The following is an 11,787-nucleotide window of genomic DNA, read 5'->3' as shown; positions in this document are numbered from 1 at the left end:
TTGCTCATATTTATATGGATGCATCCTCAGGTAGTGTAGATTCAAGTTTGTTCAAATCATGACCCCCATGGGTAGGGCGGGGCCAAACTTTTGGATTTTAACTTTTCAATAGTATTGTAAACCAATTTCTACTTTTTCCTTGCCACAATGCTCGGGTCAGCGATGTGGCCCATGGGCCTCTTGTCATAATTTGTGTCTCTGGATAAACAGCCGTGCCCAATTATCGCCACAATAAAATTCATTAAATACATACTTGATGTTTTTATATGCACTTATCTGAGATAATAGTATAAAATGGGGGTTGACTTACACTAAAAACTCAAACCCAACAGGGTAATCTGTGCGAAATGTGTGTAAAGACTACATTTCGTACCAAAGAATAACAGACATGGACACCGCTATCGTCAAAGTAGATGCGATAATTTAACAGATTAGTTTTTCCTACAAGGTAAAGTGACTACTTTTTCAAACAACTTTTTTGAAAAGAAATGCTTGTGTAAAATGCATAAATATTAATAAGCATCAAATTTTCTAAGTATATAAATCGTATATTTGATAATTAACTGAAGTATTATTATTTCATTTAATTTCAATATGTCAGAATTGTATGAATTTTTTTTAAACAAAACGTTCCAACTGCATTTGAAAATCTTTTGATTTTGACAGATTTTTAAAATTATTACATGAAAGTGGTAGGAATGGAGATCGATGAAATTGATAGTAACCAGCCTGGACATGTACAGAGAGTTATTAGCAAATTTGGTAAGTTGGAAAATTTCAAAAAGTGGCACAAAAATGCTACAAAAAAGTGAGAGCATGGGTTGTTGTGCATTTCTAAAAGAAAATTCCGTTGTCTAATGAAATAGCGCTTATTGACACGAAAACTGTTACAAATGTTCCCCAAACGGTTCTTAAACCCCTACAAGCATCATTAAATTAGGCAAAAACTTCTGCATGCACTGCTGAGTCAATTATCACCACGGGCCTTTGGATCGCTTAAATTCAACTTTAAAAAAAATGGGGGTGTATAAAAACTATATTTTAACAACCCATTTTTTAAAGTCGGATTAAAGCGATCTAAAGGCCTGTGATTATCCCCTTAGAGTCCAAAAAATCCTCTTTCGTTTCCCTGTCAGTCCCTGACATATACCTGTCGCTCCCTGACTACTTCTATATTCCCCTATCGTTGTCCCTGACCTCCCAGTCCACTCCCTGTCGTCCACGGTTGTTATCCGTGTTTATTCCCTGTCGTCCCCTGACATTCTCTGACCTCCCTGTCCACACCCTGTTGTCCCCAGTCATTGTCCCAGATTATCCTGTTTCCCCCTGTCGTCCCATGACTTTCATTTTCACCGAGTAAAGGAGTTAAAATATTTTCTTGTTGAAATTAAGACACACTAAGCTAAGAATGACTAAGCGGGTTACTTAGAATGTTTATGCAACAGAAATTAAGCATATGCATGTTGCTCAGCGAAGAATTATGCATATAATCATTATTAAGAAAATCTTTAGAATGAATCTTTATACATACTAGACCTAGTATTTTTAGAGTGTTCTGTTGGGAAAATGGATTGATATTCTGAGAAAAAAAACCTTGTATAGAACAAGGAAATCTTAGACTTGTTTGAAAGATATTCATTTTCTAGGGGATTAAGAAGCAAGATAAAATATTTTTTTAATATCCTGTTTTTATACAATATCCAACTATTAAATACCCTTTATAAACGTATTTTAATATATTGAACTACATATTTCTATGTATTAGCTTATCCTTGTTTTGATTCAGATCATTGAATAACTTATCCGCTTCTACGGAAGCCCATTTAGGACCTATCAAAAAATATTTTTAAATTCGTTATTACGATTTTTAGAATTCGTTATAACGAATTTAATTTGTTATAACAGATTTTTAGAATTCGTTATAACGAATTTAATTTGTTATAACAGATTCATTGAATTCGTCATAACGAATTTAATTTGTTATAACAGATTTATTGAATTCGTTATAATGAATTTAATTTGTTATAACAGATTCATTGAATTCGTTATAACGAATTTAATTTGTTATTACAGATTTATTGAATTCGTTATAACGAATTTAATCTGTTATTACAGATTTGTTGAATTCGTTATAATCAATTCAAGAATTTGGTTATAACAAATTCAACAAATCTGTAATAACAGATTAAATTCGTTATAACGAATTCAATAAATCTGTAATAACAAATTAAATTCGTTATAACGAATTCAATGAATCTATTATAGCAAATTAAATTCATTATAACGAATTCAATAAATCTGTTATAACAAATTAAATTCGTTATAACGAATTCTAAAAATCTGTTATAGCAAATTAAATTCGTTATAACGAATTCTAAAAATCTGTTATAACAAATTAAATTCGTTATAACGAATTCTAAAAATCGTTATAACGAATTCAAAAATATTTTTGATAGGTCCTAAATGGGCTTCCGTACGCTTCAAAGGTAAGCGTGTATTAAATTAAATTCATATGCATTATTTTGACAGAAGAGCTTTTACTCCAGCGAATTGAAGTGAAGGAAGAAGTTTGTGATGAGGAGACAAGTGATATCGATGTTCCGAGCACGCAAAAGGTAGCATTATATCGTTGTAAAATTCATTTAAATGTGCAAAAGAATACCTATAATTTATATTTCCGAGTTTAATGGGTTTGATAGCCGCTTCTATATCTACAAACTTCCGCTATCAAATACGAAAACAGACTATTAGAATTCAATCGGAGTATTCAGTTTGTTCCTTAATTGACGATTAATTGACCGTCAATTGACCGTCAATTCACCATAAATTGAATTTTTGCAATGCAAGCGAAGGACCTTTCAGCTCGTTTGCATATAGTTGGCCACGTTTAATGCTCCTATTTATTATGTGCACTGTTCGATTCTCTACATATTCTTTGCAGTTGACAATTGTTGAATACTCTATATTTTCTGTGCAGTTAACCATTAGTTGAACATCCCTATAATTTCTTTGCAAGTGACTACTGTTAAACGCTCCTCTATTTTCTTAACAGTTGACCACTGTTGAACTCTCCTTTATTTTCTTCGCAGTTGACCACTGTTGAATACTCCATTATTCAGTCCATGTTGTATTTCAAAAAATAACGGAGGGAGTTTTGAAACCTAAGGCAATCAGTGTGCCTGTCTCTGAGTAGGAAAAGTCAAAATAATGGGTGTATAAATGCATGAAAAATGAGAGGCATGTGCACACTCTCATAATTTGCTCTGGCTCTTTTATTTTCTTGCAGAAAAAAGTGAACGGACGGCAAGTTATTATATTTTAACAAGTATACAATAGTAGGGACCTATATTCTACCTCCAGTATTATGTTTTTCCAATTTCTTAAAGAAAAGTATGACGAAAAGAAAAATCTTTATATTTTATACTAACATGTATTGCACAAGATGAATCATTCATGAAAACAATTGTTTTAATTCAAAATTCTCCACTTTCTAACAAAATACCCACTTGCACACGTTACTTGATTCCAGATTATTGTAATAATTATGGAATTGCAAATCCGATCCATAATTATAATGCCATTTTATAAATCCCAAAATAAATAGAGTCAGAGAGATTTTCTAACATTGAGTGGTCAACTATAGGCAATTTTGCAAGCTCTCACAAAGTCGGAGTGTTCAACACTGGTTGTTTTTGAGTATTCAGTTGATGACTAGTTGACTGCTAGATGAGGATAAAATGACGGTCAACTAGACATTTTCGTAATTGTATAGTCTAGCTGCAATATTTCACATAGTGGGAGTGTTCAACATTGTTCAACTCCTTTCTTGCATGAAATTGTCAAAGTATAAGCATTCATGATCAATTAATGGTCAACTCGGTAAAAAGCAGTCTGACGGTCAACAGAAAATTTTATGCAAAACAACTGAACTTTTCAGAAAACCGGTCAATTGTTTTCGAGGATTCAGTTGACGAATAGTTGATTGCAAGCTGACGGTAAACATGACATTTTCCCAAAATGGGATATATTAGGTACATTAATATACTTGTCCTTCATAAAATTAATGTCATGATATATATTATATAATATACCCTAACTGTTACATAGCTTATAACTTGATGACAAGCCATTATCACACATTAAGATCACTGTGAGGATTAAACTACTGGCATTACATTATGAGTTAGGTTTTTAATGCGTAATTCTTGGCATTGCAAAGGAGTTTTTACTATTTAAAACATCCAAAACTTGCTATTTTTAATCCTGCTGACATCGTTTTGAAAATGCAAGCAAGTAATATAAACAAATTTCAAATAAATAATTCACTAATTTCTAATTTTACATTTAACATGTTATACAGCAGATCAAGTCTGATGATTAAGTTTAACAGATTTTAATATGATTTCTGCCCCATCCCCCATAATATGCCACTTAGAAATGGGCCATTGATTGTAGTTTTCAATTGAGTACCATTTTTAGCTCTACTGGTCAGAGACCAGAAGAGCTTATGCGATAGTAATGCGTCCGGCGTCCGTCCGTCTGTCCGTCTGTCTGTCTGTAAACAATTTTTCAAAATGCTACTCCTCCTACAGTTTTGGTCTGATTTCAATATAACTTGGCACACAAGTAGACTACACAAAAATACAATAATTCTGTGTATCGATTTTTGATTTCGATGAACGGTGTTGCCGTGGCTACTAAAAATATAAATTTCTGTGAAATACTTTCAAAATGCTACTCCTCCTACAGTTTTGGTCTGATTTCATTATAACTTAGCACACAAGTAGACTACACTAAGATACATAATTCTGTGTATCGATTTTTGATTTCGATGAACGGTGTTGCCGTGGTTACTAAGAATAGAAATTTCTGTGAAATGCTTTCAAAATGCTACTCCATCTACAGTTTTGGTTTGATTTCAATATAACTTGGCACACAAGTAGACTACACTAAGATACATAATTCGATATATCCATTTTAGATTTCAATGAACGGTGTTGCCGTAGTTACTAAAAATAGAAATTTCTGTGAAATACTTTCAATATGCTACTTCTTCTACAGTTTTGGTCTGATTTCATTATAACTTGGCACACAAGTAGACTACACTAAGATACATAATTCTGTATATCGATTTTTGATTTCGATGAACGGTGTTGCCTTTGTTTTTAAAAATAGAAATTTCTCTGAAATGCTTTCAAAATGCTACTCCTCCTACAGTTTTGGTCTGATTTCAATATAACTTGGCACATGAGTAGACTACACTAAGATACACAATTCTTTTTATCAATTTTTAGCTCTACTGGTCAGATACCAGAAGAGCTTATGCGTTAGTTATGCGTCGGTCGTCCGTCCGTCTGTCTGTCTGTCTGTCCGTCTGTCTGTCTGTCTGTCTGTAAACAATTTTTCAAAACGCTACTCCTCCTACAATTTTAGTCTGATTTCAGCATTACTTGGCACACAAGTAGACTACACTAAGATACATAGAATAGTGCATCGGTTTTTAATTTCTATGAACGGTGTTGCCATGGTGACTAAAAATAGAATTTTCTGTGAAATTCCTTAAAAACGCTACTCCTTCTACAGTTTTGGTCTGATTTCAATATAACTTGGCACACAAGTAGACTATACTAAGATACAAAAGAATAGGGCATCGGTTTTTGATTTCGATGAACGGTGTTGCCATGGTTACTAAAAATAGAATTTTCTGTGAAATTCCTTTAAAACGCTACTCCTTCTACAGTTTTGGTTTGATTTCAAAGTAAGTTGGCACACATGTAGACTACACTAAGATGAACGGTGTTGCCATGGTTACTAAAAATAGAATTTTCTGTGAAATTCCTTTAAAACGCTACTTATTCTACAGTTTTGGTCTGATTTCAATTTAACGTGGCACACAGGTAGACTACACTAAGATACATAGAATAGTGCATCGGTTTTTGATTTCGATGAACGGTGTTACCATGGTAACTAAAAATAGAATTTCTTGTGAGATTCCTTTAAAATGCTACTCCTTCTACAGTTTTAGTTTGATTTCAAAATAAGTTGGCACACAAGTAGACTACACAAAGATACATAAAATAGTGCAATGGTTTTTGATAAGTACAAACCAGTAGAGCTACAGTCTCGACAGAGACTTATGGTTGATTTCGAGGAATGATGTTGCCATGGTTATTAAAACTGTAAATACTCTAAAAGTTTATTAATAACTACTCCTACAGCTGTAGTCTTATTGCAGTATCTTGCCACAAAAAGAGTTAACCAAGCATCATTATTTTATTTATTGCTGTTGTAAAGTTTTAAGTCCCAACTGCTACTTTTGTCTTCATTTGTTATAAGTACAAACCAGTAGAGCTTCAGTCTCGACAGAGACTTCTGGTTTGTGTTCACATCAACACTATGGAGGGGGGGGGGTAATCGTGTTCAAAATTCAGACTTGCAGTTCGTAAACGTATATATATATATATATATATATATATATATTATATATATATATATATATATATATATATATATATATATATATGTATATATGTATATGTATATGTATATATGTATATATATGTGTATATGTATATATATATATATATATATATATATATATATATATATATATATATATATATATATATATATATATATATATATATATATATTGATAGCACAGAGAAATTCACTTTTACTAAGATACCCACTTCCGCCCAACCCCGGGGTTGAACTCTCCCTACGGAATCTGTCTCCTAGCAGTGCAGAACAGCGTGTTAGACCGCTCGGCTATCTAGGCAAGTTAAAAAACTTGCTTTCGATGCCGATGGAATTCTCACAACGCTGCCCTACACTACACGGTCATTGAGAATGGAAGTGAGATACAGTTATTTGGACATTAGTTTTTAGAGGATTGTTACCAATACATGTTGTGATGAAATTAATTTTTTATTTATAAAGCACAAATTACAACAACTCAAAAATGTGGAATTACCTACTGTATATATATATATTATATATATATATATATATATATAATATATATATATATATATATATATATATATATATATATATATATATATATATATATATATATAAAGCACAAATTACAACAACTCTTAAACTAATATAACTGCCCTAAGTGAAGGAATATTAATATAGAAAGCACAGAGAAATTCACTTTTACAAGGATCCTCACTCTCCTCCCCAGCCCGAGGTTGAACTCTGGGTTAAACTATTAGTTTAAGAGTTGTTGTAATTTGTGCTTTATAAATAAAAAATTAATTTCATCACAACATGTATTGGTAACAATCCTCTAAAAACTAATGTCCAAATAACTGTATCTCACTTCCATTCTCAATGACCGTGTAGTGTAGGGCAGCGTTGTGAGAATTCCATCGGCATCGAAAGCAAGTTTTATAACTTGCCTAGATAGCCGAGCGGTCTAACGCGCTGTTCTGCACTGCTAGGAGACAGATTCCGTAGGTCGAGAGTTCAACCCCGGGCTGGGGCGGAAGTGAGTATCCTTGTAAAAGTGAATTTCTCTGTGCTTTCTATATTAATATTCCTTCACTTAGGGCAGTTATATTAGTTTAAGAGTTGTTGTAATTTGTGCTTTATATATATATATATATATAAATATAAATAAATATATATATATATATATATATATATATATATATATATATATATATATATATATATATATATATATATATATCAGTAGGTAATTCCACATTTTTGAGTTTATAGTAAGTCATAGTAGTTAAAAAACAAGTCAAGTACCTATGTGTTCTTTTACACTATTTGTATGTATTATTTTTTCACTTATTAAATATTATGTAATGAGAACAAAGAGTTGTTATTTAATGTTGATTTTATTGATGAAAATACATGAAAACTGGTCTATAAAAACATTTAAGAGAAAAAGAAAAAATTCCAGTATATTGCAATGTTTATTGCAATATGCCACCAAATATCGCAATATATCGCAATATGATTTTTTTGGCAATATCCACCCCTAGTTTATATTAAGGATGTGTGTGTTTTGGGTGCGGTAAACTTTGCGTCTCCGACATGGATACTTCATCCATGTCAACACAATACATGTTTTCCGGTATCGATAATATCGATATCATATAAAATTTTAACTTGACCTGTAAAAATAATATTATATAAATATTTTCAGATTATATCATGATAAGAAGACCACTTAACAAAACTGAGAACTCTTCATTTATCGTTTTACTCTGCTTAGAAAATACAAAAACTTCCTTCCCTGAATAACCAATATATTTTATATAATAATTATTCTTTCTCTATCCATATGTTAAATTATACTTTTTCTATTTATTTGTTTTACTCTCTCTCTCTCTGAATTCATTCTAAATATGTACCAATTAATAATCTAAGCTTCATACATTTTTTCAATGTTTACATGTACTTGTAATTGTACCTTGACCTATGGAGAGAACAATCATAGGCATTAATGCCTGCTGTTCAATCCATTTCTTAATGAATAAAATATATTTTAAAGTAACCGAAATACGAACAGTACGATTAATTTCCTACTAACCAAATATATTTCCAGTTATCAATTTCATTTCCTGCATTAATTATGGAAACCTGCTGAAATTATCTAATACAGACTTAATATTGAACAGACTTAACATTTGAACTTTGGCTTTAAAAAAATCAACTTTAGGAAGTTTTGTCCTTAAATGTGCTTTGACACAGCTTTTAAGTTAAAATTTTCTCAAATTTTCTGTATAATTTCATGACTTATTTTTTGCTATAGGATTTCTACTAAAATATAATAAAAAAAATCTTATTTCTCAACGTTATTGAAACTTCAAATTCCTGTATTAAAACTACAATCTAGAAAATTTAAGATAAATGTTCGAAAGCAAAACCCACTCACATAATTGTCATCCAACTTTAGTGGTGTGTGCGCAGACTTTTACAACTGAATACACCCGGTGAATTGTAAACTTTAACAATGACAGAACTGTTTACAAAAACAGTTTACGTTTCACAGGTGTATTCAACTTAATAAACTCTGTACACAACACTGAGTACAGGCTGACGATATTAGTGAGGGAGTTTGCTTTCGAACATTTCTATCTGAACTTTCTGGATTATAGATTTTATATTTTTCACAAATACACAACAAAATCACTTCTTATTTAATATACTCTGGTAATAAGGATAAAAACAAAATTTGTAAAAATGCAAGGATGTGTTAATCAAAAGCGTCAAGGAATTCGTAGTTTCCAATTATTTCCAGATAAATTGAATTTTTAATTATACTTTCTTTTGAAATGCTACAATATGTAAGTCGTGATATTAAAAAGAAAATAAGGGAGAAAATATTAACTTCAAAGCTGTGTCTAAGCACCTTTAAATATAAAGCGAAAATTTAAGCACAATTGGATAGGTATAAAAGTGCGGATTGCTAAGAATGCTTTTCTGTCATTTACAACAAAATAAAATTAATAGGTAAAATTTATTATCCACTCCCCAGCCCTTTATTCAACATTTTTAGCTCTTCTGAGCCAAAGGCTCAAAGAGCTAATGCTATGGCCATTTGTGCGGTGTGCGTCGTGCGGTGTGCGTTAACTTTTCAGAATATTGGACATAACTCAGAGAACCCCTTGGCCAATTATTGTCAAATTTGTCACAGGGTATCCTTGGCCCAAGGGCTAACATTTATACTAAAACTAGGGGTGGGACCCTAAAACAAGGGGAGATAATCACAAAAATAAAACCAAAAGTACTGGTTGCTAAAAAATCTTCTTCTCCAGAACCACCAGGCAGATTTTCACCAAACTTACATACAAGGGTCGGGATATGTTGAAGATTAAAAATTGTTCAAGGCATGACCCTGGGGCAAAGGGCGTGGTCTCAAGGTCACTTCAAAGTTGACCAAAATTTACACATATTAAAAACGTTGATATTTTGCTTACTATAAAGACTAGGATCATCAAATCTTGTAAGTTGATGCATCTCAGGACTTGACATCATGTTAATGCAAAAGTAGGTCACGGTGACCTACTTTTTAAATTTTACAGGCTTTTGTTTTCAAATTGATTTGGAGGCATATTTTGGACACTTTAAGGCCTATGATCATAAAACTTTGTCAGTTGGTGCATCTTGGGTCCACAAACAACATCAACTTAAAAGTAGGTCATCATGACCTACATTTAGAATTTGATGGCTAATCTTTTCTAAAACATTTAATCCCATTATTTCAGACACAGAGAGGTTTAGAATCATCAAATCTTGTAAGTTGATGCATCTTAGGGCCTAAAAACATATTTATTAAAAAGTACGTCACTGTGACCTACTTTTTGAACTTTGCAGGTATTTGTTTTCAAATTGTTTAAAAGGCATATTTTGAATACTATTAGACCTATGATCATCAAATTTTGTCAGTTGATGCATCTTTCGTCTTCAGAAAATGTTGACCAAAAAGTGGGTCACTGTGACCTACTTTCGACATTTTCTGGCTAGATTTAAGTATCTCGGGTACTAATTGGCTTAGAATCATCAAAATTTGTCAGTTGATGCAACTTGGATTTTCGGAGAATGTCAACCAAAAAGTAGGTCACGGTGACCTACTTTCGACATTCTATGGCTAGTTTTATGTATCTCAGGTACCATTTGGTTTAGAATCATCAAACTTTGTCATTTGATGCATCTTAGGTTTTCTGAGCATGTCGACCAAAAAGTAGGTCACCGTGACCTACTTTTGACATTTTATGGCTAGTTTTATGTATCTCAGGTACTATTTGGTAAACTTTGTCAATCGATGCATCTTAGGTTTTCGGAGCATATTGACAAAAAAGGAGGTCACGGTGACCTACTTTTTAATATCTCAGATACTGATTGGCTTAGAATCATCAAACTTTGTCAGTAGATGCATCTTGGGTTTTCGGAGAATGTAGACCAAAAAGTAGGTCAGGGTGACCTACTTTTGACATTTTATGGCTATATTTAGGTATTTCAGGTACTTATTGTTTTAGAATCATCAAACTTTGTAATTTGATGCGTCTTGGGTTCTCGGAGAATGATGATCAAAAATAGGTCACGGTGACATGCTTGTGACATTTGTGGCTATATTTAAGTATTCTAGGATACTTATTGGCTTAGAATTGTCAAACGTTGTCAGTTGATGCACCTTGGGTTTTCGGAGAATGTTTAACCAATGAAGTAGGTCACTGTGACCCACTTTTGAATATCTCAAGTACTTATTGGCTTTAAAATCATCAATCTTTGTCAATTAATGCATCTTGTGTCCTAGAAAATTTCAATCAAAAGTAGGTTACCATGACCTACTTACAGTATTTTATATTACATTTAAATATCTTCAGCCCTTACTGGCTAAGAATCATCAAACTTTGTCAGTTGTTGCATCTTAGGTCTTAGGATAGATTGTATAATTTATCAGAGTGTCATTCAAGGCCCTTGGGCCTCTTGTTTATCTTTGAGAAAATGATGTGTAGGCTACAGCCTTTTTGCCTAATTGAAATATACACCACTTATTTAACACGTTTGGTCAGTAAACAATATAACTGAAGTAACCACTTCTGTTGCATTGTGAAGTCACAATTAAGCACGACGTTTTGTTCAATTTGTACACCAGGTCACATGATCTTCACAATCAGTCTTAGCTCTAAATGTTTTATGTTTATTGCACGATAGTGAGGGAGACATGAAGTCTTTCCCACATAAAATTCATTTTCCCCAAGATTGATTGATTGTATACTGTTTAAATTTCCCCCCTCCAGAATATTTCACTGA

General features: G+C 32.2%; 1 long non-coding RNA gene across 1 annotated transcript; it reads left to right on the top strand.

The window, feature by feature from the left end:
* Positions 1 to 331: 331 nt before the first annotated feature.
* On the top strand, positions 332 to 2,615 carry LOC134276059 (uncharacterized). Its single transcript, XR_009994027.1, has 3 exons — positions 332 to 448; positions 697 to 762; positions 2,530 to 2,615. It is a non-coding gene; the product is annotated as an uncharacterized LOC134276059 (long non-coding RNA).
* Positions 2,616 to 11,787: the final 9,172 nt, after the last annotated feature.

The sequence above is a fragment of the Saccostrea cucullata genome, unplaced genomic scaffold, assembly GCF_032062105.1.
Source record: "Saccostrea cucullata isolate Sc308-1 unplaced genomic scaffold, CSIRO_AGI_Scuc_v1 ctg15830, whole genome shotgun sequence".
In the NCBI taxonomy this organism is placed as follows: domain Eukaryota; kingdom Metazoa; phylum Mollusca; class Bivalvia; order Ostreida; family Ostreidae; genus Saccostrea; species Saccostrea cuccullata.
Note: the sequence above shows the minus strand (reverse complement) of the source record. Positions and strands in the feature narration are given on the sequence as shown.